Raw genomic sequence first — 16,047 nt, 5'->3', positions numbered from 1 at the left:
CTTGCCTGCAAGGGATGCCGTCTGTTTTGGCAGAGCCGGAGGCTTGCCCTGCTGGGCTGGAGCCCACCAGCTGTTGGACCCACAGTGGCTCAGCTGTTGTGCTTTTATACTAATGGTTATTAGCCATGCAGACCTTTATGGTTCAAACCAGGCCACATCTGTTGTGAGTCTCATGACCTTCAAAACCCAGAGCAGAAAGAAATGCAAAACTCCAGGCTTTCTGTAGACAGGTCTATTTAGAGGGCTTCATTAAAAATATTTTTCTGAAGTTACTTTGAAAAAGATTTTCATTTTCCTTGTTCTACATTAGCAGTGGATTTACAGTGTTGAAGATCTGAACAAATTAGTGTTGCCCAGAATGTGGTTTGTTGACAACCTGCCTCTGATCCCAAAAGGAATTTGTTTAAAAATTTATTCTGGAGCCTTACTGTAGACCAAGAGGATCAGGTTCTTAGGGGTATATTCTTGAACCAACATTTAAACTAGTGATTTAGGCATTAAGGGCAGAGTGCCCAAAGGGACATCCTGTTCTCTTTTAAAGAGGTGGGCATAGAGTCAGATGACACCAAGATCAGTGGTTATGTGGTGAATTGGGCACTCCCAGGAATGCCTCGGCTTCTTAGAAAGTTTGCTTTTGGGTGTAAGATATTGGGAAAGGTCCTAAAATCATGTTACCTGGAGAATGTTCATGGTCATTGTAAGAACGGAAACTGTATTTCTAGGTTGAACATGGTGATTCATTTGGTTATGTTTTCCAGAAAGTGTAGTGTTTAAAGTGAAATTGTTCTCTTTGTAGATGCCGTGTGTCCTCAAAACTTAGTTCCTTCTGTGAAATAGAATGGCCTGCATGCCAAAAACTGTGATGTTTCTGCAGTGTTCAATGCCAAGTCATTAGACCTCCTGATGCATTTATGACCTTATATTTCCATTGCTAAAGCAATGAAGAGACCATTGGACCATATGTCTCTATGAAAGTCCTTCCCCCACTCCACCTCCAACTGAATTAATAGTCGCTTCAGTAGAAGAATGAAAAAAAGAAGTTGAGTTTTTATATTTTGGGGGAGTGGAGTAAATAGAAGGAAGAAGGAGGGTTTCGCTAAAGTATTCTAGGTCACATTTTGTCCTTGGTTCAGGAGCAAAAGAGACTAAAGCTGACTCTCACTGTGCTGTTGACATCTTTAAAGCAACGTGTTTCGGACTTTTTAGGTGGAGCAGATTTATTTTATCCAATATATCCAAAATATCATTTGAACATGTAATTGAAATGAAAAATAATAACAAGATATTTTGCACTCATTTCTTCTTACACAGTGTTGAAATTCTAGTGTATTTTATTCTTATGGCACAATTCAGGGTAGCTCCGTGTGGCTGGTGGCTACTGTGTTGGAAATGCCTATTCTCATCCCCACCATCTCTGTTAAAATGTGAACGTATGCCTGCATGGAATATTCTTTTTTTTTCTGTTTTAGAGAGAGTGAATTGTTTTCTCAGCAGTTCATTGGTGTTAGTGTAATGCCTTCCTGTGTAGGCTGTAGTGTTAGAATTCTCTTTGCAAGCCTCATAATAATTTTGAGGAATTGTCACTTTTATTATAGTATTTTTAGTTGCAACTAGAAAGTTTTTATAGTGGGAATTCTTACAGTGTGAAATCTCTTAAATGGACAAAAAAAAAAAAATCTCTTAAAAGGACAATAAAAAAAAAAAACAACCACATTGTTTCTTCTGGGACATGGGGTTGGGGCATCTAACTAACTAAGCGGAGTTCCAGAGACAGAGGATGTAAAATTAGATTTTAGATGTGTCCAGGAGAGTACGGGGTTCAGAGGTCACTTTGTATCAGTGCAAAAGGTTCTGTGTTAATGTTTTATGTTTGGGTCTATGTATTATTTTCTTAAAAGAACCCAAATATGGGACGCCTGAGTGGCTCAGTCAGTTAAGTATGGGACTCTTGATTTCCTTGATTTCGGCTCAGGTCTTGATCTCAGGGTTGTGAGCTTGAGCCCTATGTCAGGCTGTGCACTTAGTGCTGAACCTGCTTGAGATATACCCTCTCCCTCTGCCCCTCCCCTGCTCTTGAACAAGCTTGCACTCTCTCTCTCTCTCCTTTTCTGTCTTTCTCCCTCCCTCTCTCTAAAATAAATAAATAAATAAATGAAATCTTAAAAAGAACCTAATATGCACTATCCATTTCCATGTTGCAAGCCCCAGACTTTATAGGGGAGTCTTAGTTACTTCTCCTGTCTTCTGTGCATTCAGTGTCTGGGTTTGAATTCCTTTTGCATGGAGAACGTAATGTGACTTGGGTGAAGTACTTTGCCATTCTGTGCCTCTGGAAAGGGGAATGTTGGGAGGATTGACCCCTCAAAGTTCTGGCAAGGATTAAATGAGATAATCCCGCTGAAGACCTTGGCACACTGCCGCCCAGCAGATAGTAGGTACCACAGAAATAATAGCTATCTTCAGCATCTTCACTAATTATTTTAATTTTAGAAACTGAAGCAATACTGAAGCAATAGAAGGGAAATCTTAGGAATGAATGGGTTTCTTTGACATTGAGATAAGGTTTAAAAAAATCCTTCCTTCTTCCTGAAACATTATGTTTAAAATCTTTGTTTCTGCCCCGATATCTTTAACCTCATTTCCCCATTCCATCTGCTGTTCTGTCCTGGGATTGAGCATCTCTTCACTTTGGGGAAAAATATTTTAATAAGAATTCTGGTCAGAGCGTCTCTATTCAAAGACTCTCCACCCCCCACCTCACAGTGTGAAGGGAAAAGTCCTGAATACATTTCACGGAGTACCTTTTCTGTTTCCGAAACATTAATTCCTGAATAAGCCTCAAGTATCATGTATGATTTCTCAAACACCTAAGATCTGCAGCTTTTCTGGTTCCATTGTGTTAAATAACAAAGAATGGATTAACCTGAATGTGGACCTGGCACAAAAGAAAAACCGGAGGTCTCCAGCAGCTGCTAACACCATCCTTTCCTCTCAGTACTCACTCACTGGTTATACAGAGGCGTTATTTAAGAGCAAATGTGTTTAATAAACCTTTGTAAGTAATACTGAAACGAGTGTTTATTTTCCAGAATTCACTCAGGATTTCTGTAATCTGCAGTCCTGTGGTTTGGGTACATGTGTTGTACCCGTTTGTTCCAGAGTTTTCTATTGCTTATGCTACATCCTTCTTCTTTTTTTTTTTTTTTTTTTTTTAAGATTTTATTTATTTATTTGACAGAGAGAAAGAGAGCGAGAGCAGGAACACAAGCAGGGGGGGTGGGAGACGGAGAAGCAGGCCTCCCGCTGAGCAGGACCCTAGGACTCTAGGATCATGACCTGAGCAGAAGGCAGATGCTTAATGACTGAGCCACCCAGGCACCCCATGCTACATCCTTCTTACCTGTTGTCTGAAAATCAGAGGAACAGTTTGTTTCATTCAGTTTTGCCTAATAGGAAAGCCTCCAAAGATACAAAATTTCCTTTTGACATCATTATATTTATTTATTTTTATTAAAAAGGGAAACTGCCCTTCTATTCTCCTTCCCAGCGCCAGTTTGATTGACTGTATTGCAGTCATAAAAGGATTTAAATTCAGAGTTAAAAAGTCTCCTTGCAATTGATTTCATTCAGCTCCTTGTATACAAATAGATATTGAGAGGGGAAAAAAGCAATATTGAACTGAAACTTTCAATTTTAGAGTTGAGCTTTGTGAAGTCATAAAACTGCGTTTCCATTTGACTCTTCAAATGGATCTTGTGGTATAATTGGTCAGAGTCATAGAAGGCTTTAGAAAAAGCACAACCAAAAAAGAAAAAAGAAACAAACTATACTTATTATTATTATTTTTTTAAATTTTATTTATTTATTTGACAGAGAGAGACACAGCGAGAGAGGGAACACAAGCAGGGGGAGTGGGAGAGGGAGAAGGAGGCTTCCCACGGAGCAGGGAGCCCGATGCGGGGCTCGATCCCAGGACCCTGGGATCATCACCTGAGCCGAAGGCAGACGCTTAACGACTGAGCCACCCAGGCGCCCCTAAACTATACTTATTTAATAGCTGACATTTCTTCACCAGAAAAGGACTTTTGGTTAAATAGCTCCTTTTCCAAAAAAGGGAAAAAATTTCCCCCCATATAATTAGTTTAAGTAACTGCTTTTAAAGCTAGTTAAAGCAGACTAAGAAATGCTTTAGCCGTCTTGATGTGATCTGGTCACAATTTTCATGTGGTTAGAATTTTTAATTAAATCATTTTATTTAAGATTGTAATAGCCCTTTCAAATTATTTTCGTTGAGAGTTGCATTGTGTTATTTCAAGTTAATAACTCCTCTTCAAGCAAGCAGAATGCAGGATATTTCTTCTGATGATTTCTTTGTGCAATTGAAGAGAACAAAGCAAACCTCATTCTTGCTGGAAAGGAAGCAAAACTAACACCTAATAAAAATAGAGATAACAAAAATGAACTTGTAGCTCTGGGATATTCTGACCAGCAACATTAAATTCCCTGGATTATTTTTTACCTTTTTTAAAAAAGATTTATTTATTTATTTGAGAGAGAGAGAATGGGGCAGGAAGGGGCAGAGGGAGAGGGAGAATCCTGAAGCTGACTCCCCACTGAGGAGGAGCCAGATGCAGGGCTCAATCCCAGGACCCTGAGATCATGACCTGAGCTGAAATCAACAGTTGACCGCTTAACCAACTGAGACACCCAGATGCCCCATGTTTTTTACTTTTAAAATTCAGGATCTAGTCTAATTGATTAAATCAAATATAGCTGATGGGAGGCCTGTTCTCAGTGTTTTAGGAGGGGGAAGTCATCCTACGAACTTTGAATAACAAAGAGAGGGGTATATATTTGGTAATCTATCTCCTGACCAGCCCCAAAGCATAGTTGTCCCTGAATACATTTTTGTGATTATAGACAATCCTGAACAGTTGCTAAGACAAAAATTTTTGTCATTGTGCAGAGATGAATTACTGTAGATTCAATTTATTAATTATCCTTTACTTGGGTCACTTTTCCATCGCTCACACCTAACTGGTGGGAGAGAGAGGTTTCTTTTAAGAATTGTTTGGGGAGGCAGAGAGAAGTCAAATTGGGTTTAAAGCCGTGCGCGTGTCTGTCCATGTTTAAACAATAATAAAATTGTCCTTTAAAAAAATAACCCACCTAAGTTTCTCCTGAAATCTATAGTAATAATGCTGTGTACTTCTCCCAAGTATCCCATAGGGAGGCATTTTTCTTGTGTGATATTGAGGGTATAATTTTATGCAGTATATAGCTCCCAAAGAAAATACAGTGATAATGAGTATCTTGCTTTCTTTTCCTCATTTTGTTTGTAAATAGTTGTATCTGGTTTGCTTCTCATTAACTGTTACCTATTTTTATTGACATGTACTGTATAAGCAATTAATTGCTTGATCACATTAGTGCAGATCCTAATTTAGATGAAAAAGGCAAAGGGAAGTTGTAGAAAATATTAGCAAAATAAAACTAAAACTGAGTTGAGTAGGCTTTTGGCCATGTTGCTGTATATATTAGGCCATTGTTTGCTCTTCAGAATGTTACCTCCAGGAGCTCAGCCTCCCTGCCCGAAGGCGCAAGTACGCAATTAATGAACGATTTGTCTCACCTCACCGTGGGGGTCCGGGTGATGAGGCACTGTTTTTTGCTTTTGCTTGCCTCCCTCCAGTCTGTTCCCTGCACATCGCAGTCACCTTTTCAAAGCGTACATTGATAAAAATGTCCTAAAATTAGATTATGGTAATGATTGCACAGCTCTGTAAATATACTAAAAACTATTACATTTCAATAAAAGTACTTTAAAAGAAAGCACATATCAGACCTAATTGGCTGACCCCTTAGAGTCCTTGGGTGCCTTTCCAGGCTCATTTCAAAGTCCATTATGGTCTTGCAGATCTTGCCCTTCTTTATCCTTAGCCTCCTTTTTCTCCCCCAACCAGTTCACCAAGCTTCGGCCAGGTTGGCCTCTTATCCCATCTTCTTTTCTTTTCTTTCTTTTTTTTTTTTTTTAATTTATTTTTTATTCTTATGTTAATCCCCATACATTACATCATTAGTTTTAGATGAAGTGTTTCATGATTCATTGTTTGTGCATAACACCCAGAGCTCCATGCAGAATGTGCCCTCCTCAATACCCACCACCAGGCTAACCCATCCTCCCACCCCCCTCCCCTCTAGAACCCTGTTTGTTTTTCAGAGTCCATCGTCTCTCATGGTTCGTCTACCCCTCCGATTTCCCCCGCTTCATTCTTCCCCTTCCGCTACCTTCTTCTTCTTCTTTTTTTTTTTTTAAACATATATTGCATTATTTGTTTCAGAGGTACAGATCTGAGATTCAACAGTCTTGCACCCCATCTTCTTTTCTGTCTCAACATCCTCATACTTGCTGTTCCTCGACTTTGGACTCTATCCCCTGTCTTGACAATGCCTTCAGCTAAAATGGTATCTCCTTCCTTGACTACTCTAAGTACATTCCTTTTCTACTTGTATTCTCTATGATTGTACCATGTGTGTTTCATTTAATTTTCATATTTGTTTTGCCATGCATATCAATTATAATTTATATACTTATTGATCCCCCCCCCGCCCCCCGTGGACTGGAAGCTCCAAGAGGGCAGGAGCAATGTAGGGTATACACTGTTGAATGTCTTGATGCAGTAGTACCCTACCATGGAGAGAACATGAATACTTGCCTGCATCTTACCAAACTCCTGAGAAATTCTCTTTTTAGCCAGAGGGGTGAACAACAACCTAAAAAAGATTGTTAAGTGTGAAGATGGAGTAGGTACTTTGCGGACCAAAAGCACAAAGCTCTGGGCAATAGATAGCTACCAGCCACTGAGTATCCAGGCTGGCCAGGATTCAAGTTGTCTCTTTAATATGGCCCTAGAAGTCACAGGTTTCTGGGTTTACTAAGCCAGTCAGATCTGTCTCCACCATGATTGTTGTCTTGAGCAAAGGAGTATCATGGTTGGAATACCCTCTGTATTTGATCCTCAAGCCCAGCATTAGTGTGTTTTGCTGAGTATTTTTGTCGCGGTGCACATTTTGATAGGATTGGTAGATGTGCCATGGTTTGGAAATAGGCGCCCAGTAATATTTAAGACAGCTTTCTTTGTCCATTTCTTTTTGTTCTGTAAAAAAATACCCATTTCCTTCAACATTTTTCGTTCGATATTTCATAGGGACTGTGTGTGTATAAATGACTCAACTATATCAAAGGCCCAAGTTATGAAGCTCATCCTTTATTTCTCAAGGATAAACATTTATTAGGCAGTCACAATGACAGATTTTAAACAAAAGAAAATATGAATGAAGAGAATTCAGTAATCTGTATCACTTTGTTTCCCTAACTCAAGTTGTAACTTAGTATTTATTTCTGCTTGACTAGAAGTGACTTTCTCTTTTATAGACAATGACCAATGTTTATATAATTGTAATTGGATATTCTCCACATCTTGTTAGAAAAATCACTATATTTTTCTGTTAGTATTATAGGAACATGATTTTATCTTAGACACTTGCCAGTAGTGGTGGGAAGAATAACCTAGACAACTTCTTTCTTTTGAAATTATTATGCTTTTAGAGGCACCTGGCTGGCTCAGTCAGGAGAGCATGCAACTCTTGATCTTGGGGTTGTGAGTTCAAGCCTCACAGTGGGCGTAGAGCTTACATTTAAAAAAAATAATAAAAATTACTATGTTCTTAGGGATGCCTGGGTGGCTCAGTCAGTTAAGCGTCTGCCTTCGGCTCAGGTCTCCTTGCTTAGTGGGGAGTCTGCTTCTCCCTCTGCCACTCCTCCCCCTGCTTGTGCTCTCTCTCTCCCTGACAAATAAATAAATAAAATCTTAAAAAAAAATAAAAATAAACTTGCCTTTAAAAAATATTACTATGTTTTTAGTATTCTGAGGCCCTGTAGAAGAAATTTTTTTTTTTTTACTTTGGAGCAGGTGTAGTAGCTGTTAGCTCACTGGTATTTTTATGAGTCCTAAACTTCAATTTTGTGAAAAATAGTTGTAGTACAGTGTTAATTTTGTAGGTTTGAGAGTAATATCTGGTTCAGGGCTTTGTGTTCTTGGGCAAGTTATATACCTTTTCTGAATAATTGTACCTAAGCCACAATATTATTATTGGAGGAATTACACAAGCCATTATACTGATGGTACTTTTAGTAGTGTCTGCCTCATAGGCAATAAGCGAGTGAGGTAGTGAATAACTTCTTATTGGGTGAGGCCATGGGTGGTAAACTCAGATAGCCTTAAAGGACTAGATAGGAAATACAAATGATAAAGTAGGACTGGGTAGAGTTATGATTCTTCTTGAAAGAGCTACTTGCTATTCACAGAGCATACTGTTGCAGTTAAAGCCCAGATTTCATTAAAAAATACAGATATTGGGGTTCGCTCTAGATTTTCCCATTCTGGCAAAAACACAAACACACACACACACGCACACACACGCACACACATACACACACACCCCATACCATACCATATCATACTATACCATAGATGAAACAGAATATCTGGAGGGATCCATTGATGGCTGTATTCAACATGGTGGCCACCAGGGTGAAATCTCTGATCTGTATTTGCCAGTTTCGTTGATCATAAAGGATTCAAAGTGATGGTGCAGTTGCAAAATCGAAGTACCGATTTGTGGTACTTGACATCACCACAGCCCTATCTATGACTAACCCTCGTTTTCTTGATAATCTTACAGAATCGAGAGACTTGATTCTTGGAGAACCAAACAGTGTTAACGTGGATTGGAAGAATTGACTGATTTATTTTATTCTGATGTTACAGAATATTTGAAGCCAGGAGCCCAGTTCTGTTTTGGAAGGGTGGCTCTGAGGAAGAGTGAACCGTGGTATTTTTCAGATTTTTTATGACAAATGTCTAATGAGCCCCTGTATAAATCAGTTTTCTAAGTGTACCTCTTCTTGGACTTGTTGGGAAGCATCTATTTTTATTTCTGAAGTTTTTAAGCTAGGATATAGTTAATAGCAGAGGGATGTCTTTAATTTTTTGACTCTTTTAGTCTTGTCTGATAAAAAAAAGTAGATCTGTCTTTTGTAATCAGTGTTATTTTAGAGTAAAATCACAAAGAGAAGTTCAGTCTTTTGCTTCTCTACCTGACTTGAACAGTCATTTTTACAACCTTTTTTGTGTTCTTTTTCCCCCTAGGATACTACATTGCTATGTGATTCCTCTTTGCCTTGAATTGCAATCTGTTTTACTTAAAAAAAAAAAAAAGTTATGGCTCTATATTAGGTCTTTTTATAACGGGTGATGCAAAAAAATATATATATTTTTGTAGCTGGGACAATAAGTACATTTGAATATGATAAAATAGGTAATCTCCTGTAATATACTCTATTGGGTTTGAGGTTAGCTCAGTATCACAAACAACTGGAGGGACCATTTATAATGTAATAGTTACAAAGGAATGTACTTCTTGATTCTACTTTTTGGGACACTCACTAAGTACATTTTACTATGATTAATTGGAATACAGGCACAAAGGAGATGAGAGGCTGATCAGAATATTTAATTACCTTAACGATGATTTGATACTTTTGCCCATTGTAGGTACAAAAAAGATAAAGATTTATTCATTTTAGACTATTGTGTGGGATTTAATGTTCTTAAGTGCTCTTTAAAATTAAGAGAAAATTATGCTTGTTAGAGATTTTGCTATCCTTGAGGGATCTTTAATTTGTTTGTTGTATGAGCAGTTATAATAGATATAAACAGCCCGCTTAACTGCTTGTCTGCCATTCTGGAAATATGCATTCTGGATGTGAAAATGTGAGTGCCTGTGCTTATTTTTAGTGGGCTTATTTTTGGTGGTAACTCTGGCAAAGAACTAGGACTCTTTATATGAGAGCCATTTGTCCATCATCTTAAGTAATTTTCATCCTGGCACTAGGGAACGAGAATGTCTTTCTTTGTTCTGATGTTTTCAATTTTGGATGGAAGCTGACCAATTCTTCCAGGCTTCTAAGTCCTTTGGAATGACCTAGAACTGGACATACAGTTGAGTGGAAATACCTTCAAGTGTCACTCTCCTATTTTGCTTTGCGTACAAGATGTGTGAGACCATGTTATAGATGGAACTCTAGCCTGGTCTCATCATAAACTTACTCTGGTTTCACCTCTGCCATACAACTGCTTTCCCCTGTAGGAGATCATGACATAGCTGGGATCAAGTAGATGTTGTTGGTTCCATGTGGTAAGGTGAAAACGGTAATGTGAAGGAATGCTGTGGGTGTGTTGAAATGCATAGTGACCGTGTGTCTTTCTTTTTTGGTGGGCATCCCAGACTTCCACTCATTTTCAGATACACAAATGCATGTGTGAATGAATGTACCACCTTTGTCAAAAAAACGAGCCCTGTAGTTTCAATTCATTTGCAATTTTGGAAGAAAAATATTTTCCATTATTCCGTAACTAAGATGCTATGTTGAGAATGTTATCTAATGTAGTGTTTAGAGGGGCTGGTCTCTTTGTAAGAAAAATGTTCAGCCTGCAGATAAACAGTAGAGTTCAGACAGCTTGAAACCCTTTCTTTATTTCCCCCAAGTCAAAATTTCTGTGAAACACTGAGAGTCAAGATTACACGGAATCCTCCTGAAGATACAGTTAAGGCAGATGGGATACACATCTGCTTTTGTATTCCCAGAATACAACATTTATTTTTATAAACTATGTCCGGTGGCTCTGGGAAATTAAATCATGCACATAAGAAACAGTTTCGTTGATATCTTCAGTGGTAGGTATCCAGTCTTAGGATATTTTTATAGCAAAAGATTGGGCCTTTGGGTCTGGAAACATTTTTATCTTTTTTTGCTTCAAGCTGGAAATGAGGTAGCCTCCAGAGAAGTTCTGAGAGGTGGTGGAGTTTATGAAATCTCCCTGATGAAAATACCTGTCACTCATTTCGCTCCCTGCATAGCAACCAACCTGACTTAAGCTTCCCCCTGCTGAGCGAGGCATAAGCATCATTGGCTAGTTAATGCTGTTGGTTTTGAAATCTTCACTTTCATCCTGTCAAAATTGAGAGGCTCAAATTCTCCTGGATGATGGGAGTAGTTGGGTGTTAACTTTCTAAACTCATTTTATTATACCATTCAGACTCCTGAAGGCTGCCCTGGTTTGATATTCCTCATGCCCAGGCGTGTTAGCTGTGTGTGTGTCTGTGTGTTGGTGTGTTGGTTAAAGTCACACTGGAGACTACCTCTTTTGAGGTGGGGTCTATAGCATTGTGCACTATTGGACGTCCTCTGTGTCTTCTACACTTGTTCCATCACTGTGATCCCAGTTCCTTGAAGCATTATCACAACACTCAAAGCCCTGCTGAGCTTTCTGCTGACAGATGACGTCAGCTCCATTAACCATAGTAGGTTTGGTGCTGTAGGACTTGATAGAGTGTATGTTTGCAAGACACTGACTCCTCCCTCTTGTTAGTCACATGATAACCATAGGCAGATTCATACTTACTGTCTGTTCCAAAGAATGAAAATACATATTTTCCTAAGCATGCTCCATTTTTAATTGTGTAATTAAGTTGCTGACATAAGCAAGTATGCAATTCCACATTAAGGTAAGGATCCGTAAAGTCATGCATTTGCATAATTTAATTTTCTGCACAGAAGATATTGAAAATCAATAGCATGATTCATAGCCTTACCATATCATTGCCATGCTGCTGTTGGTTGGCTGTTAGAGTTTAGAAGAGTACAAAGAGTATTAAAATTGATTGAATTTGGTGTGCTGAGACTGTATCTTTACTTGGGAACCACAGATTGTTTCATTTTGCAAATCTCTGCTCCTTGCCAATGAAATATTATGTTACTTAATATACTCAATATACAGTTTTTTGACTGCGGTTCAAATAATTTCTAAAAGTTGTTTTTTAAAAAAATACCTTATTTTATGATTAAAATACATTTGAGGAGGGGACTAAAATTTTTGTTTTGTTTTAAATTATGCAAGTACCATTCATACATGATTATGTTCTTAGGGAAAAAGAAATCACGCATTACTGATCTAGATGGAGTAAAAGGGGAAACTAAATGTAGTCATCTTTAATGAATAGTTTATGTGTCTCAAATAAATCTGGTGCCAGGGCGATAAAGTCCTTTGCTTCTCTGTTCATTTCTAAGTTGCCTCCCTAAGCAATTGCTTATGAGGTACTTGGGGATCATTCCTTCCAGCTTCATGTTTTAGATATTTGCTGTCGTGATGGGTGGGCAGTGAGTAGAAAGTGAGACAGTGGGGAGAAGGTCGTGGTTTTGCTTGTGGCTTATATAAACACACACGTATACATGCACACACTCTTACCCCCAGCACAGACACCATCAGCCTTTATGTTGTTCATGTGTATAAGTATTCATTCACTCATTCATTCATTCACTGGGTGATGAATACCTACCATATTCCAGACTCCATCATGGCTGGTAGGTTGAGAAGCTCCTTATCTTCAGGTAGCTTAGAGCCCCTCATAGGCCATGCAGCATGTCCTTCAGAAGCAGGGTTTTTTGTCCAGTCTTCACTTGCTGTGTGCAACCCACATGTACCTTAGTACTTTGGGGGGTGTGCTGAAGGCATGGATAGCTCATCTTCCTTGGGATAGCCCTGCTCTCTGTGTTACCTTTTGTCCATTGGTCTGTGTCCACCCAAACCACACCTCTTCCTTTTGTCCCAGATGAACTTCCTTTAGATAAAGTTCTACTGCTCCTTTGTGCCCCTACACCACAGTATGGTGCGGATGGATGGCTGGGGACGTAACTGCTCTTCGGGGTTTAGATCCCGTTACGTTGCAGCGTCAGAGGAGTTCGGATGTTTACCTCTCTTGTTTCTTGAATTGGATATATCTTTGTAGGTTTGCTTTTTCCACTGAGTGTTTAGTGGGCTTGTGAAGCTGGTCAGTGTGGGACCCCAAAACCCATGGCCTCTATCAAGTCTAGTTAAAGACTGATGCAGATGTAATCTAAGGCGGTGGAGGTTTTCACACTTCCCTGATATAGCTCTGGACTCTGTTGCTTTTCTTTTCCAGCAGGATGGGTAACACAGCTGCCCACATGAAAGCCACTCCAATGGGAGATGGTGCTGGCAGCCTCTGTCCTCTTTTGTTCCCTACCCCAGTGTTCTCAGAGTTTCTGGAAAATGAAAAGCACCGCCTTTTCAGGAAAGAAAGGGGGGCTGGTTGTGGAGATTGTGATTCTAGATAACATCTTTTGTAAAAGGTATAAATGAATATCCTTGAGGATAACTCCATTCCTCCTTTACTTTTGTTTGTGACCTTTCTGTTTCAGTTCAGATTTAGCTATATTCCGAGGTTGACGCCATATTGGTGTGATTTATGTAGCAGGCAGTTCATCTCTGCCTGGCTAGCCTTTTCCCAGCATTAACTTAGCCTGTCAGGTTCCAGGCTGTGAGGGTGAATTGAGAATGTCAAAGTTGAAGGGGACCTCGGTTCAGCTCAGCAAGGAAGTTTGTGTTTTTTTAATCTCTGGCTTTAAAATAGGATCACCCAAACAACGTTTTTTTTTTTTTTTTTTTTTTCTTTAAAGTACTTGTATCCTATATTGTGGTCCCACCCCAGGTCAGTCGAATCTGAATCTCCCAATGGTAGGGTCCAGGGCATAGATTTTTTTTGTTTTTGTTTGTCTTGCATTTGTTTTGTTTTCTTTTTAAAACATCCAGGTTGAGAGTTAGAGCTCTAGTCTAACAATGACCTTTTATGGAGAAATTGATGATCAGGTGTAGAATCGACTCATTTGAAGGTCACCAAGGTCACCTTTAGTGTCATTTGGGGATCTTTTGCATACAAGGGACGAAAAGCAAGTGGTTCATGTAAATATAAAGCATCCCACAGGATCAGTTTCATATTACCTCTGTCATGGGCTTAAATTTTGTCAAGAGAATTGATCTATAGATTTTGCTTCCCTGGGTGTGGTTACATTTTTGAACTCCTCTGCTGATCTACTTGGCCGCCCAACCAGGCTCCTGAGGTTCCTGTCCTAACACTGGCAGGAAGAAAGAAGAATCTCTCTGACTGGCTGATGTCCCCATTGCCAAACAGGTCATAGACACCAAGGGCGTGGTTTACAATGATTGGCTAGCTTAAGCCAAACAAGGCCCCGCCCCTGGAACTGGCAGGGATGGGCTGACAGGACATGGCTATGCACTGCATGACTTGTGGGTAGGTGAGTGCGGGGTATGATGATTACAAAATCGGAGTCTTTGCAACAAATTTCTACTGTATTATTAGGTATTTTTAAAACACTCCATGCCCACTGCTGAGCTAGTTGCTCTGTTCACAGTGTCTTGTGTTGTTTTTGTAACAATGCTGTGAAGTTGTTGCTACTTGTAGCAACATTTAACAGGCAAGGAAACTGAGGCTCAGTCATGCACCCTAATGGAAGTCCCATTGCCTTGTTCAAGACAGTGCTTTACTCATTACCTTGATAGAGGAAGGATTATTTGGGAATAATTATTTAGAGTGAACTAGCTCTGAGAAGCATATTAAACAGATACATAAAAAAGTTTACTGCATGCACAGACAATAAATAAGCCGAACAATTATTTATGTAGCATGCTTTAGTGGAGGGAAAAAAATAGATTAGGAGTGTAGGAGATAGAAAATTTTATTTTTGATCCCTAGAAGCTTAGAATGGTCAACTTCTTAGAGCTCTGCATGGCTCATCTGCAAAATCCTAGGATGGGCTGGATGGTGGGTACCTAAACCTTCGTTATACTTTAAAAATGACCAATGAGCAAACATAAACGATACCAGGTTTACTTTTTAGATACATGTTTGAATTTTACAAGATTCCTGTTTCCCTGTAAAAGGCCCATGTATCTATGGAGTATCTGTTCTTAGTTCAAGCATTTTTTCTTTTAAAGCCAGTCTTTGGAGTTGACATGCAAGCATAAAACACAGATCTTCCTCCACTTATGATGGGGTTACATCCTGATAAACTCATTGTAAGTTGAAAATATCTTACGGTGAAAATATATTTAATACACCCAAACTACCGAACATCATAGCTCAGCCTAACTTAACATGCTCAAAACGCTTACATTAGCCTACGGTTGGGAAAGTCATCTAACAAAGCCTAGTTTATAATACGGTGTTGAATATCTCATTCATTGAGTTTGTACGGAAAGTGAAAAACAGAATGGCTGTATGAGTGCAGATGGTTGTAAGTGTGTTGGTTGTTGAGCCTTGTGATCGTGGGGCTGACTGGGAGCTGGGGCCTCTGCTGCCCAGCATCACGAGAGAGGATCTTACTCTACATATTGCCAGCCCAGGGAAAAGATCCAAATCCAAATTCAAGGTTCCATTCCTGCTGAATGTGTATCACTTTTTTTAAAGATTTTATTTACTTATTTGACAGAGTGGGTAGCAAGCACGCATGAGCGGGGTGGGATGGGTTTGGGGAAGCAAGGGCAGAGGGAGAAGCAGACTGCCTGCTGAGCAAGAAGCCTGATGCTGGACTCGATCCCAAGACCCTGGCATCATGACCTGAGCCAAGGGCAGACGCTTAACCGACTGAACCACTCAGGCGCCCAGAATGCGTATCATGTTTGCGCCACTATAAAGTTGAAAAATTGCTAGGTCAGCCCATCATAAGTTGGGGACTGTCTGTACTTTACACGTTTCCTAATTTGCCATCATGGTGACATCATTATCATTACCTGGACTAATTCAGAATAGAGAATGTACTGTTTTCCTGGTGCCATCTTAATCTTAAATTGAATCTACAGTTCCCCTAACCATTTTCCCCTGCTTTTTAAAAGCACACTTGATTTTGTTTGGGTGCATTTAAATATTAACATAGACAGCTGGGATGTATTGTTTGAAGTGTAATTCCATTTCATTTTGGATTCTGGGCACCTGTGGTATTTGTCTTCTTACAAGTCAGTGCATTCGGGTGTGGGCTCACAAGAAAAGAAATTTACATTCATGAATTGGCTGGGAGGGGAGGACTTTGAACACTGTAGCAGGCAG

At 39.4% G+C, this 16,047-nt stretch overlaps 1 protein-coding gene across 5 annotated transcripts in view; it reads left to right on the top strand.

Annotated features, from left to right (window-relative positions):
• Nucleotides 1–16,047, top strand: part of PTPRG (protein tyrosine phosphatase receptor type G) — a 708,308-nt gene that overhangs the window by 168,089 nt on the left and 524,172 nt on the right. The gene's annotated exons all lie outside the window — the stretch shown is intronic.

The sequence above is a fragment of the Mirounga angustirostris genome, unplaced genomic scaffold (assembly GCF_029215605.1).
Source record: "Mirounga angustirostris isolate CCGP_5_RB_7025 unplaced genomic scaffold, mMirAng1.0.hap1 SCAF_1, whole genome shotgun sequence".
NCBI lineage: Eukaryota > Metazoa > Chordata > Mammalia > Carnivora > Phocidae > Mirounga > Mirounga angustirostris.
Note: the sequence above shows the minus strand (reverse complement) of the source record. Positions and strands in the feature narration are given on the sequence as shown.